This window comes from Pteropus medius, unplaced genomic scaffold, assembly GCF_902729225.1.
Source record: "Pteropus medius unplaced genomic scaffold, Ma_sr-lr_union100, whole genome shotgun sequence".
Classification (NCBI taxonomy): Eukaryota; Metazoa; Chordata; class Mammalia; order Chiroptera; family Pteropodidae; genus Pteropus; species Pteropus medius.
In genome coordinates, this window is record NW_024340849.1 from 31082640 (window position 1) to 31098457 (window position 15818).

The following is a 15818-nucleotide window of genomic DNA, read 5'->3' on the forward strand; positions in this document are numbered from 1 at the left end:
ACCCAAAATCACACCCATCCAGAGACATTCCTGGATGTCCCTAGCGGTCAGGGGGCCAAAATCACACCTATTCAGAGCCACTAATTTATGGTATTAAGTGGAGATTAAGATGACATCCAGTTGGCCCAACATTATTATTGGAAAGGCATTCTTTTTTCACACTCTACAGTGCCACCAATGTCACAAATCAAGAGACTCATATGTTGTAAAGAGAATGTAAAAAGTGCTTTCTGGACTCTATCTTGTTCTGTTGATTTAAGAGTCTATCTTTATGTCAGTTCCACACTGTCTCATCATAAAGCTATTGTACTGAGGTCTTGCAATCTAGCACTATAAGTATTCCAATTTTGTTTTTCTTCATGGTTCTCCTGTTTATTATTCCTGAATTTTATGTTTTTATATACATTTTAGCATCAGCGTGTTGATTTCCACCCCACCTCCCTAAAACAACCTACTGGAATTTTGATTGAGATTACATTAAATTATAAATTAATTCAGAGAAAACCGACAATTTATTCATTTGAGTTTTCTCATCCTTGACTATAATATATCCATCTATTTTATTAAAACTTTATTTCAATGTTTTATGATTTTTAGTGTAGCTTTCCTACATCTTTCTTTAGATTTAGTTCAAGGCATTTGACTTTGATGACGTTATTGGAAACAATATCTTTTCTTTAAAATTGTTTTTTAACAGTTTCTGGTTTATCAGAATACAGCTGATTTTTTTATATTGAACTTGTATTGGTTACCCAGAAAAATTTACCTATTTATTCAAATACTTCATCTTTTAAATATTTTACTTTACGGCCCAACATATGTTCAATTTTGATAAATGTTCTACATGCCTTTAAAAAAATGTGTATTTTGCAGTTGCTTTAAGAAGTGTTCTTTATAAGTCAACTAGGTTAAGAGCATTCAGTATGTTAGTCAAACTTTCTATATTTTCATAACATTTTCTTCATGCTTGTTCTCTTAGTTATTAAAAGATATGTTTGAATCTATCACTATGATTATAGAGATGTCAATTTCTCTCTTTAATTCTGTCAAATTGTCTTTACGCAGCTTGAGGCTTTGCTATCTGGTGCACAAAAATTTGGAACTCATTTCTTCTTGGTGAATTGACCCTCTGATCATGAACTCTCCCTAGTTCTTTTATTTTAAAGGCTACTTTCTCTGATACCAGTATACGCATTCCAGCTTTTTTTTTTGGTTAACATTGGCACAGTATTATAATCACAGTTATTTGAAAGTCCATCTCCTGTATTCCCATTATCTGACTCACCTATTTTGAGTTAGTCTCTTCCTACTTTACTTATTGTTTTCTCTTGGTTTTCTGCAACTTGATTTTTTCTCCGTGTTTTTTCCTTTCTGGGGATTTTCTGTTGTTTAATACTGGCTATTGTGCATGATAATTTGACGCTCTGAATGATGTCATCCTCCTGCAGAGGTGATTTACTTCTGGCAAGCAGTAAGAACAGGGGTAGTTTATATTAATCCAAGTTTGGATGGAGCTGAATTGAAGCTGAATTTCCATTTTTGTGAGAGCTATTTTTTTCCACCGCTGCTGATAGAATGTAGACTTTAGGGATCCCCATGAAAATCTGGCATGTTTCCTAGGTTTTGCTTTTGTGATGGGCCCTGAATTTTAATTTTGTTTTTTAATTTGAATTTTTGATTTTTGAATTTCAATTTTAATTTTAATTTTAATTTTGTTACAAAACTGCTGTAAGTTATGTGGCTTTTCGTCCTCTTAGCTGAATGTTTCCTCTTGACTTTTTAACCTCTTAGCTGATGCTCATAAAGCAGCAAATATCACTGCTCTTTGGGATTTTGACTCCTCAAGTTCTGGCTGCTCCCACAGTCCTGAACTTCCCAACACAGTAAAACCTCTCAAAACTGTGCTGAGTTTCTCAGCTTTCAAGCCTACCCACCTATGAATAGGTATATGCATGGACAGGAAATGTAGTACAAAATGTTGGTATAACCTTAATGAACTTCCTTCTCCGTGAATTAATGGCCTCTCAAGTATTGACAGCTTAATAGCTAACCCTAACCCTAACCCCTAATCAGAGGATTAGTACCTCCAGTCAGAGATTTCTACAGCTTCTTCCAGCTTTTCTACTTGTACTTGGCAGGAGGGCTATTTTAATATAAAATAGTGTCAAAGGCAGAAACATCACTCGCACTCTTCTGAAACAATATTACTTTAGAAAATTTCAGTCTCTTTAGCTGTGCTAAGGTGAATGGAAAATGCAAAAAGATCGTTTTGGGGTTTTTTGTTAGTATTGTAGAATACTCCCAAATCTTGCTAAGGTGATAAAAATTCGATTCAAGGGAGAAAACCCTCAAAGGAAACACTTAAGGGAAACTTAAATGTCAATGTTACAGCCATCCCTTTCCATCTAGAGTTTTACTTTCTAGAGCATAATGAGCATTAGAAAACATATAACTAGCACATAACGCCTCTAATTTTACAGGTATCATTGCTGAGAACTGAAATAGGTAATGCTGTTATAACCCACCTCAGGAAGATCTCATAAATTAGAAATGTAGTGATTGGAAGGTATACAAACATGGCATTGTGAAGGAGGTACACAAGGGTACTTTGCATCAAACAAAAAAATTTGTGATTTCAAGGATGATTCTTCAACTTACTTTTCCCATACCTTGCCTCTTTCTGCAGTACTTTCATATCAATATGACTGTGTACCCTAACTTCCCTACTGCAAGATTCAGCTCAAATGTAAATACCGGAGTTTCTTGGCTCTTCTGAATACCTAGTTCACATTTCCTGTACTGCTTTTATGGAATTTACATGTTTTACTAACATTGTATTTGTCAATGAATGTTTTCTCCCACTCAGAACTAAATCTTATTGATATTAAAGACCGAAATATTTTCACCTTTGTTTTTTTCTGAAGTACTTTTCTGTTTATAAATAGTCATTGGCAAAATAATTATATCAAAAAGCTTAACTATTATGAAGGGCCATATGACATTCAATGTAAATCGAAGTAAAAGAATAATTCTCTCCACTTGCAGTTGTGGATAGTTTGATATATCAATATGTAAAAGATATGTAATAAAAATAAAGTTAAAGTATAATCACAGTACAGCTGCTGTGTGTGTGTTTGAGTGCATGTACGCATGTGTGCATGTTGGTAGAAACACCTTATCCAGCTAACGATGGACAGCCAATTGTTGCTCATTACTTCTGACAAATTTATGCTCTATTTGCAATTATATATGCTTATTTGCATAAAAGCAATTCAAGTAAAATCAACAAACATGTTGTTTGAGTTCCTCCAGTGCAAGACACTGTGTTGTGTATTCTGAGAACCACAAAGAAGTATATATATTAACCCTGCCCTCAAGAGGAAACATTCTGAGACATTAAGAGTAATACATTAAAAATCAAAATATTGATACAAATATTTTAAAAAATTGCAATTGAAGGGATATTACAAAGTAATACATGATTAATTGCCTAATGAATTGTAGAGGCAATTATTGCTTTAGGAATTGGCTGTAGGGTGAGCTTCCTGGGGAGACGGTGGACAGGGCTGACCCTCGGGGAAGAACATTTTTGTTGAGCATAGTGGGAGGAGGGGCGGGGGCGGCTGAAATTCAAACCCAGCTTCATTAACCAAGCCCGCTACCCTGATGCAGCTTTTTTGTAATTCACACAAAGATATAGTGTGTGCCAAGAAAATCTGATTATATAGAATTTTATCAAAAGTATAAGATTTGAATAAGGTCCTGGAGTACTAGTATAATTTACGGCACATGAAAAGTACCACAGGTATGCTTGGGGGCCACTAGTGTGGGGAAAGTAGTATTTAGAAGGGAAATATTTCAAGATAAGGACACATGGGGAAGATGTTGTGTATGTAAATAGGCTCATATTCCAGGCTAAAGAGTACAGGATTTTAGTTTAGCTACTTAAAGCCAGTAAATGTTTTTGAGCAGGTGACAAGTGGTTGGTGTTTTGGTAGCATTTGTCTAATGCAGTATATTCAGTGAATGGGAGAAATGGGAGACAAGAGTCAGGGTATCTGTTTGGGGCACCGTTGTAATTGTCCAGGCATTTGTGATGAGGGTGTGGTCTAGAGCAATGGCAATAGTAACAGAAAGAAAAATATAAGAGAAATACAAGAAAAGTATACAAGATAATTAGAAGACTGAGAAAATCAGGAAAATCTGGACTAGAGAGTTTTATTTTTCAATAAAGATATATTAGTTTTTAAAAGCAATATTTCTACTTCAAGTAAGTTTAATATTCCTTTTCCAGTCTTGAATTAATGTATTCAGTGGTTTTTTGTAATGGAATTTCACCAGCCCTCAAAATAGTCTTCCAAAAATTATATTTAAGGTTTTACTTAAATCCTAAGACTAAGGTAATGAAGTTGCACAGTCATAAGATGTCTAAAAGCATGGCCTCTGGAACTAGACTTCCTAAGTTGTATCGAAGCTCACTTACTCCTTCCATGACCTTGGCCAAGTTACTTGATTTCTCAGTACCTCAATTTTATCCTCTGTAAGAGGGGTTATAGCCGTATCACCTTACAGGATTGTTGTGAGTAAAAAAACCAGCATCTCGGTACATAGTATTAGTTGTTGTTGAGAATATTCTAATTCTCATTATTTCTTGTATTTCTCAGCCATGTTTGCCTGGGGCTAAGAAAATGGTCTTAAAGGTACAAAACAGTATTTCTCTGACTCCATCACTACCTGCTTTTCAGGAATTTCTACTATCCTCCTCAAGCTGACAAATAATTCTGAAAATCACCAGGTAACGTCTCATTGGGCTATCAGGGTGTCCAATCTTCTTTTTTTCTCAAAGGCTTATAACAGCATTACCTCAGGCTTCACTGCTGCCCATTATCAGTGCCAACACTGCCAAACCTACCTGTGCTACTGTCTCCAGCACTGTCACTCCTAGGACAGCACAACTTCGCCTTCCCCACGTGCTGTCAACATCATGACCAATGACGTTAGTGCTGCTTGTATCTTGTGTTCTTATTACACCTCAGAGATAGAGAAATTGCTCCTTTTATTTTTACTTTGTCTTCTTTTTCTATGTCTCTCATCCTAAGGACTCAGGCTTATGTCCTGGTAACTAGCTTGCTGGACCCTTCACATGACGAGCACCATGCCATACTCAGAATCTCCCCGCTGCCTTGAAATTTACCTTTTGCCCTTGAATCTCCTTAGGAAGAGGTCTTTCCCAAGAGACTACTTTATTCTGGAGGGCAATAACCCACTTTTGGCAGCTCTACCTCCAGAAGCATGTCAAAATCTTGGTAAATGCAACATGGGCTCCAGGTGAGATTCCTTGTCCAGTTAGCTTTTAAAAAAATGAAACAATATTGCAGAAAAAGACCACTTTTCTCAAAAGAATCAAATGTATAAAAACAAATATTAATATGAGGAGATATGTTTTCCTATAACAGAAGGCCAGGCAGTGAACAGGAAAAAAACACTGTGGAGGCATTAGAGAAATAAAAGTAGTCAATATGATGCAATTCAATCCCCTGACAATGACTGATAGATCACAGGAATGGAATCAGATGGATGCTTGTCTCTGAGTTCATTGCAAAAATGTTCCCTCACACAGCTTGTGAAACAATCAACAAGACCAGGGGCTATTCTGGACTTAGTTCAAGGAAATGAAAGTAGGTGAAATGAATACTGTAACATGGAAGCTAATAAACCCCTAGGGGAAAGTTTTCATAATATCACCAGATTGGAACACACTTCTGAGAATATTTGTGAATGGTAATAGAAGTATAAAAATATTGGAAATGTGGAATGAGTTAAAAAAAAGTTGATTGGAATCAACCGTTGCGCACTATAATGGAAAGGTATACAGTGCTGAGAAAGAACGTATGTCATTTGCTATCCTGAAATGTAATTCTAATAACAGAAGTCATTGTGGCCTCATAAAAATATAGTAATGGAAATCAAAAACAATTTCCTTATTTAAAAATATTATCAGCTTTGATGTGGGATTAGATTCTAAAGGTTAAAAAGAATGAGAGATGTCACAAAGCAAACTTCAAATATGTGTTTAAAGTGTAATTTCAAAAAAAGCTGTATGAAATTGCAGAAAGAGCAGGGATTTTGGAGTCTGACTTTTCCAACTTCACGTTGCTAAGCAAGTCACTTCTCCCATTTTCTCCTCTACACAAAGGCACAGAAATACCTACTTTAATAGAACTATGATCCACAGTAAGTCAGGTCAGTCATGTGAAAGCACATGCATGGTGATGGCATTGGGTAGGTGCTCAGTATACATTACCTCCTTGATCTCTCTTCCTTTCCATGGTCAATGGTGTGCCAGACATTAGTTCTTCCTTCCCAAGTTCTTCATTCTTCTCCCAAAATAGTAGTATCACCATTGTCAGGTAAACTCTTAAAAGCTGATGGGCCAGTGGGAAAGTGAAAGAGTAGAAATGGCTTTTGAGAAATCTTGAGAGAATTAAACATAGAAATGAGCTGCATTATAGGAGGTGCTTTTCTCCAGCTGGCAAACATTGATCTAGCTCAAAGTAGCTCTAAAATACAAAATGAAAGCAGTGGATTGGTATTTCTTTTTCAGTGTATAATGGAGACAATGCAGAATTAGATGGGTAAGACAAAATGATTTATCCTCTTTCAACCCCTTTCTTCTAATTTAAGCACAACTGACATGTTCTTATAAATCTGACTTCCAGGGAGTAGGGTTGGTGAATCATGACAGCTTCCTCAAGTCTGTGCCTCCTAAAAGGTAGACAACACATTCTTGGATACACAGAGCCCTTACACAGCTCTGTTCAAGCTCACAAAAGGACATACACAACAAAAGCATGAATAATTTATCTATCTGCTATTTTTACCAGACTTAGCCTATAAGGTATGATCAAAACGTAATTGTATTTTGGCCTCCCAAAATACAGTGAGAGAAGTTGTCCCCTGCCATTAACGTGTCCCTTTACTTTTGTTTTTACTGTTTAGTAAGAGATGGTTCAAAAGTCTCAAATCAATAGTCAGATGCCCATTGCTGGTAATTAGTAATGAACTTGATTTAGAGTTAAATATTCTCCTATCCATCAGCTGAACCAGATTCAAGAGAGCTGCCTGCCACCTGTGGGGTCAAACACTTGTCTTTGTCCAATCTGACTCTTCTGCTCTTCCTACCCTACTCATTAGCTATGGTTTCTTACTCTCCCTGGGTTGCAACATAGGGAGCTAGAAGCAGAAAGATGAGTAGGAAAGTTGCTTACGTGAATTAGTATTACTATAAGCTGACTTTTTGCTTTCTGAGCCTGGAAGATGTTTAAGCTGACTCTTCTCATGGACATTATAGTAGCTAATTTTGGCAGATCCCCTGATGGTCCCCTCCAACTATATCTCTTTGAACTGCCACTCACCTAATCCCCTACCCCTGCCTTGGCCCTGGTTCTCAGATGGTCCATTATATAGAGATTTTTCTTGCTGGAATCCCATTGCCTCTTCCAGGTCAGATTCTTTGCCAGAACATAAAATGGCTTCAGGCCATTTCTACATCACATTCCTCTCTGGTCCCTAGGGTTTTCTCTCTTTGAACTTCTGGCAAGAGGAGTTACTTTCTGGATGCAGCAGAGACTCATCACACAGCTGTCAAACCACCTCTCCAACACTTTTCATCTGCACTTCGATTTCACGGGCTGAAGACAGACTCAGTCCACTCTGGGCTCAAACCCGGAGAAGGAATAACAAGCTCTCAGAGCAATCCTTGCAGTTGTCCCTTACTCTATTTGAATGAGAGCAGGTACATCTCTAGCTTTCTCCTCTAGGAAAAGAGGAGGCTATCTATGTAGATTTGCCTGAGAAAAGGTCCTCAAAGTGTTCTCATTTTTCTCTCTTAACATTTCTACATCCTCCATTTGGGTCAGTGTTTCCCTAGTGTCAAGCTCCAAATTTGTGAAACCACCTCTTAATTTCCTTCTTGAAATATGCACATTTTGATCCAGCACCTAACTTTGGTTTGTGACATCTAACGTATTGTGAAAGTTTGCTCAAAACAAATTTCAACATGTTATTACACATACACATATCAAATTTAAAAAACAAAGAAACACTGGACAAATGAAAATATCCACTATTTTAGTTTTAGGGAAATATTGCACCAAAGTACAGGAAGCTACCACACCTAAAATATTGAGACTTCCATGTATTCATTCATTCGTTTATTCAGTATTAATTGAATATCCCATACAGGTACTATGCTATTCTCTACAACCACAATGGTGATCAACAGGGATCATGGTCCATGATAGTGGCCTGTACAGTCTACAGGGACGGCATCTGTCCCTATACTCATTTGCTCTCCTTTCCCCGCCCCGCCCCCCCACCCCGAGACTTCATTAAACACTTGTCCTCTTGATTCAGCTTAGAAAACACATCACTTTCTTCAGCACCAGCCTGTATGAGGCAGGCAATTAAGTTAACATGTATACGAGACAGCCAATTTTTGCCAAAAAGTAACTAGAGTATGTGATATGAAATTTTTGCCAAGGTTTTATATTATTGAAACCTGAAAGTTCACTTAATCAGAAGTACTTCTTGGTAGAGTACCATGGGTCAGTAGGTGAAGCACTGGCATGGAAAGGACTCTGGGAACATGAATTTTAATTTGGTTCTGCCACTGACTGTGACCTTGATCAAGTGCCCAGACTTGTATCTCAGTTTCCCTCTTAGAAGAGCAGTTAGGGGCTTAACATAAAGCTGGTTGAGTGTTGTGCTCTGTTTTCCTTATGTCTAGAGAAGGCAAGTTAACACTACAATATCTCTTTTGTGTTTATTGAAACTGAGCTCCCAAAACAAAAAAATCAAAAGATGTTTCTGTATTCATACAGTGAATGAGAAGCCATCCAAAAGTTGGAAATGAGGTCTGTAACTCCCCAATCTCTTTTCTTGGTAATATTCCTGCAAAGAATATAAGTTTAGCTTTTAGTGGTTCAGTTTTCACTTCCTTTCTACTATCTTTCACAGAAAAGTTCTATCTTCACTGTTTCCTATCCTTCAGTGAAAGAAATATGTAAGCTGCTTCTTGAAGCCATACATTTTTACCATGTGGTTTTAAGAGGACATGAGCTAAATGAAATAAACATGTACTGAGGCCCTATTATGAGCCAGACACTGCTGGGTGCTAAGTGTACAACACTATATGATCGATCAGGACCATAATTGTTGAGGGCTTACTATGTGCCAAGTGCTTTTGAGGATTTTTCTTTTAGTTATCAAAGCAACCCCTGTAGGGTAACACACAGCCATTTTACAGATGATAAGATTAAGGCTCAGAGTGATTAAATATCTTTTCTGAGATCACTCAAAAAGTAAGTGGAAGAAGTGGAAGTTTTACCCAAACCTTCTAACTACAAAGTACATATTCTTAACCACTAACATACTCTGCCTTCCAAAAAGATAATAAGATTAGATAGAACCTCCTGTGAAGCAGTTCATGGATGAATAGAGAAAGATTCATAAATAACTGCCATGAAAGTATAAAGAAATGTGCAATTCAATTTGTTTAGGGCTAGAGCAAACTGTTGCAAGGGAGACAACATTTGACCTTGAAGGAATCAAATAAAGGATTAGAGATAGGCATTCCAGAGGCAACAGCATGGGGCTAAGATAGTGAACATCTGTAAAATGTGTTGGTGAAGGAACTCTGAGCAGTTGAATATAGCTTGAGCATAGTAGAATTGGCTCGTCCCTTCTTAGATGTCCATCCGTTCTTAGGCCTTTCAATGACTGCACTGAACCTGAATGTAGACATAAGATTCTGCCTTCCTACCCAAAACTTATGGGGTAGGGAAAATCTACAGCTGCAAAGATATTGCCAACTCCACATCAAACACTGCAAAAATACCCACACGACCAGCTCCATTGTCCCCCTAGATAAAAGCATAAAATTCTGAGATAATCTTAGTTAATATACAGATGAGTGAAATTTGTCTGGTTAATACAGCCAGTCACAGACTAATGGTAACTCTTAGGACAATGACATCCTTGTCCTCAACATCCAAGTTGATCCCACACTACATGTGACACCAACATATAGGCAACATATATGAGCTACAGTCCAGGGTATGGCTATCCAGGGTGTAGATAATGCTCTTGAAGATCAGGAAAAGGAGAAAGTAAGTAGCAAGAATGAGAATGCAAACAGACATGATGGAAAAATAAAATTCCATTCAAAAATATTTCTCAAAAGCCTATGATAATCCAGGCTCAGATTTAGGCTAGAAAGCAAGAATCTTGCCCTCTATTTGAGTTATCTGTTATTTTAATATTTTAAATAAAGTGTTATGGAGGCCCAATATGAAGATGGAATAAAACTATTTTTGTTTTGTTGCGTTTTGTGTGGTTTCTTTTGTTTTTCTTTGGTTTTTTGTTTTTGTTTTTGTTTTTTATGTATAATGGCATCCATCAGTTTCTGTCCCAGGAGTTTTCCACTTATAGATTTTTTTCATAGCAACTCACAGGCAGTAGTTTACAAGAAGATTTAAACTAAAATGCATTCTGATACCCGCAGTTGGATATCCATTTGATTTAAGTCCTGACCACACATAAAAGAATCCCTTATTAACTTGATTTCCCTGTAGGAAATCCAAAGAATCATATAGAAACTCATTTTGGGTTAGTTTTGGGGTAGTGACAATGTAAAATGTTTGCCCCATGATGAGTCATACTTAGTACGAGATAGAGAAGAATTTAGATTTTCTATCCCTAGACTTCCAGTACACCTCCAGATATTTCAATTCATGTTACTGGATGGGAACCTCTTAGTATAATCTTGGAAGCATTTGATACAGGGTTTTAAAATCTATTTCCTCATACGCTTTTGTTGTTGCTGCTTATCAAACTTAGTAAACAAAATAAAGACTTTCTGAAAGAAGATTGAGTCACTGGGGAAAAAAATTAATGGGAATAGCCAAACTATTAATTTTGTAGAATATAATATTTGCATTCTGAAAGGGAAGAGGATAAAATTCCTAAATAAAAAATCCAGGTATGTAATAATGAGGACTATGATAATAATAAAATCTACAACTAATAATTTTGCATCTATTATTTTTAAATGTTGAATATTTTGCACTCTAAGGTAGGTGTCATTCTTAATTTACACTTGAAGCTCTTAATGAGCATAAGTACCTCACACAAGTTCACGTAGCTAATAAGTAGCATAGTATGGTCTCAAAATCAACTCTACAAGTGCTGAAGACTGAATTTCAATACTATATTTTACTGCCTAAAAATTAAGTGACAGATTTAATCCCTAAGGAATATATAAACTCAGAAATCAAGATTCACAGACAGCTATATTTTAATGCTCGCACAAAATACTTAATTCTTTGCTCTATCTTTCATCTAATCTAAAAACTGTCTATTTGCTGACTCAGACAAACATGCCTATCTCTGTAACTGGCTCTGGCCTTAGTTCAGACCAATATGAAGGGCTGAGAGCTACAGAATCATTCAGCATCAAACTCATGCTTTCTGTTTATATTCTGTGCCCATTATTTGGACCTTTTGAATGGCTCCTAATCGCTTGTTGTTGAGAGTTTTGACCTGAACTCATGACCTCATGTTGCCAAAAACTTCTTTTTCACCCCTTGACCTTGTGTGTTCCGGAATGCTAACCTCAGTATCTGATCCCTAATGCATATCTCCTTGGATTCTGGTCTTCTTGCTTGCTAATCTCTCCCTCAGCTGACCTCTCTGGCATTAATCAGTGATCCACCTGCCAGTACCTTTTGTATCTAACCAAACTCCCAGTACTGGCTCTCTGGCTTTCTCTTTGATCCATTGTCTTCCAAACTTTGTTAGAATATGCTTTGAAGAAATGGTGTGATTTTCTGAGAAGAAAATCAGTTTGAAGCTTTACAAAACACGAGCCTTGAAAATAAACATGTCTACAGAACCTCCAAACTGAAGATGTTGGCATGCTTATCGCATGTCAACTCATCATGGCACCAGTCATGAGTCAAAAGATGAAGGTGAGCAGGAGGGGATATAGAAGAAATCAAGAAGCCGCTTGAATGGTGTGTATTTTCACATGTATAATTGTCTATGTCTAGTTGATCTGTCCTAAATTACAATCCCTTTGAAAGCAGAGACTTAAACCTCATTTCATTTCAAATTCCACGCAATGTCCAATATAACGCCTGGCACTAGATATACCTCATAAATATATGTTCAATTAATTAATTAACGAATGCTTAATGGATTCACTACAAACAACCTTTTGATCTCTCGGTCCTCTAAGACTATCTTTAACACCTCAGTAAGCAAGTAAATAACACATGTCTATAACCCTTTTTATTAGTTTACTTTCCCTGTTCTGTGAGAGTTTTAGAAGCCAAGAAAGGACTGAAACTTTCTGTCTTGTAGTCTGGCATTCATCTGCACCTACTGAAAAGAAAGGAAAATTAAATAATAAATTAAAGACAAGCAAAGAGAATAATACTAGTCCATGTTGTTCAGGCCTATTTATACATTAAAAAAAGAAAAGAAGTCTTTCAAGGTGCATCTATATCTGGATGGATTAAAGCGAAGTGTAATTCAGGGCAAAATTAAAAGAGAATAAAACATTGTACTACCAACATACATTTGAGACAAATGGAAAATAACACTAGAACTTCGAAAGCGATGGTGGTAGTTCTGAGGGTTTCAAAATGGACTGCCTTTCCTTCTGCCTGAACAACAGCTCCATACAACAGAACAAAGAGCTGAGGGGCCATGTTCCAGCCAGGAGCCCCCATGTGTTTGCATTAGTGAGGTAAGCAAGAAGGGGACTTAAAAGAAGAGTTGGTATTGTTCATGGAGCCTTTCAAGCATGGCAAGGGTGGAATTCCATCTGTTCAGTTCAGTTCAGTTCAGTGAGCCGATTCACTTTTAATGGTTCACTGAGTTGTGACATCTAGTAGAAATTACAGCCAATGTTTCAAAAAACCCTTTACATGACCATTTACGAAGCTGGAATTTATGAAAGTTTACTTTCATAAAGTTTTCAGATCCTTGTGTTTTTGATCTGTTTCCAGACCATCTCTCCCCTGGTGAAAAAAGAAATATCTATATTTATATCTATATACATAGATATAGATATAGTATTAAAAATGCCACTGAAAAAGAGGAATATATTTGTTGAGCTCTGTTTCACACACTGGTTTAATTTGTGCATGATTTCAGACAAACACAGGAAGTTACAGAGCTTTTGCTCGAGGTTTGCATTCATCTAACCATGAGCTCTTTACACATAAAAAGAAGTACAAATGCCTAACAGTCTTTGCTGCAGCTTAGCAGATATTCTACCTTGAGGAACAGGTAGAATTCCACTCTACTTGCTTGAATGACTCGCTGAACAATACCAAGTTATTAAGTTTTCCAGTAGTGAGAAGGTGATGGGGGAGGGTGCTCCATCTGATAGCTGCTCAGTGGCGTCTTACAAAAAGTCTGTGTGCTTGCATAGACCTTTGCAGGAGGCCAAGTACTGATCAGCAATGATTATGATCTCAGTCAGATCATCATTTTCACTTACCTAGAGGAGAAGAAATAAAGTAGTGCACTGATACAATGACATAAAGTGATGGATGGTTATTCGCAGTATATTTTGCACTGGGTGTGATGAAGAACCCTTATAAGAAGTTCGACAAATAACAAAAGACATTCTCACTACTGCTGGAGAAACCGCCTCAAAGCTGTCAAACCTCTTTCTCACAGGGTGAAGGAAGCATGCAACGTTTTGGGAGAAAAAAAAAAGATAGAGAGGAATGCTTAAAGAGGATTTCCACTTCATGCACTGGAGATCTAAAAGTAATGGAAGTAAATCTCTAAAACAGAAATCTAAGGCAGAAGGAAATGCGAAAAGTCTGACCACTGATGGTCAGGCACTGAGTTCAGTTGATTATGTCTTCAACATTGAATGCCACTGATGCTTTTGTCTTATCATGCATCATACACTTTAGTTTACTCCAAAAAATAGTTCTAGCATTTTCATCTGATCATTGCTCAATAAAGAAGGAGTATGTAACACAAAATGGATGAGCTATCTCTGCTTCTCAACAGAGAGCTAGCTACCCATTGGAAATACCATTTCAGCAAATAAAAGAATCCTGAATTTTTTTTTTTCTGACAAAGAAAAGAAAACAGTTCAAAAATAGACACCTCGTTTAAGCTATGCTTTGGCCATTTTTTACTTCTTATACATCCCTTGGATTAATGTCTTTATTTTGCAGCTCAATTTGCCACACCGCTCATCCTAAAACTATCCCTTTGAATGGTGCTCTTTCTTTCTGTACCATAATTTCAGGTATCATCATCACATCAAAGCATGTAGGGCAGAAAAGTGTTCAATGCAAAGAAACAATCTGATGTGAACTTTGCTTTTCTAAGGTCTACTCAAATTTCTGATAAAATTTCTTCCTCTAGACTTTTTGGCTGTTTATTGTTGCATGTTTTTGTCTTGCCTGTGTCCATTTGCATTTTTCTCAGACTCTAACTCTCTTAACTGTCCTCGTCTTCCAGCAGAAAGATTGGATGGCTGATTTTCAGCATGTAGTAAGATAGGTCAACAGCATGATCTGTATTAATATTTAGAGCATTTGATATTCTTGTCCTGAACTCCTTTTATCCTATTTTTTCTTTAGTAATCTTCTTCCTTTCCAAATCTTCTGATTTTGAACATTGAACTCTGTTGAGCTAGGTGACCTAAGAAGCAGCTAATAAGTTAACTTTGTTCACTTTACCTATCCACTTTTTTTCTTTTAAAAGAAAAAAAATGTTATAAAATGCTTCGCATGTTAATCACCCCAACAAAGAGTAAACATAAAAATTCTCTGTAGTCAGGCCTGAATTATTATTAAAATCTGTAACAAAAAGAAAGGCCTCTCTAGAAATGAATATGGAAACAAAAGGAGAAAAACAATTATAATTTTTTAAAGATGAGATGCTTCTGAGTACTCTCTAGAAAGTACAGATCAGCTGTTTGTGTGTTTGTGGGTTCAATCTTTGTTTGAAACTGTTTCAGAAGCGAACCTGGGTGGCATTTAGAAAATCACAGTGTGATTAAAGATTACTGGTGTGCTTTATAAAAAGAAAAGAAGAAAAAGAGGAAGGTCAAGCCTCACTAACTTCTTGGAATTTCTGGAAGACACAGCTGACCGTGAAGACTGGGAGAATAGAACGAACACCCAGCTCTTGGTATTTTTAAAGAAAGCTTTTGGTAATGGTATGTGTTCGATGCTATGAAAGAATTTTAAACAAGTAAACTCATTAGAGTGTGGGGAAGAAGTTAGAAAATGTCCAGTTCTTCCCTGAAAAAATGGATCCATTTGCCCACTCAAAAGGTAACAGATGTCAAAATGTGTGTGAAAACTTTTAAAATAGAAAAAGAAAATAGGCACTTATTGAACACCGACTGTGTTCCAGGTATGTCACACACTTGATCTTATTGAATCTTCACTCAACCCTGCAAGGGAGATACAATTGTGATCATTTACTACATGAGAAGGTTGATGCTCCATGAGATTAAGTGGATGGCCTCAAGTCACCCAGCTGGTAAGTGAGTGGGGGAACAGGGATTCAAACTCAGGTCTAGCTGGCACTGACCCTCCTGGTCTTGCCACACAGACTCCAGGGTCAACTAATGTGGATGTCCCTGGCCACTGCATCCTACAGGAAGGGCCTCTGCCAGTCTCTCCTTCCAGATTCTTACTGAACAGATTCTGGATTTCTTCCTTCCCAGTAAGGTATAAATGTTCTATTACCATGTTGGCAGTATTTGGATT

The 15818-nt window shown here is 36.9% G+C and overlaps 1 protein-coding gene across 1 annotated transcript in view; it reads left to right on the top strand.

Moving 5' to 3' along the window:
- The first annotated feature begins 15459 nt into the window (after positions 1-15459).
- The window catches only part of KLHL14 (kelch like family member 14), a 113607-nt gene continuing 113248 nt past the window's right edge, over positions 15460-15818 (top strand). Inside the window, exon 1 of the mRNA XM_039843783.1 lies at positions 15460-15588. The gene's annotated coding sequence lies outside the window, so the exon portion shown is untranslated. The remainder of the gene's footprint in view (positions 15589-15818) is intronic.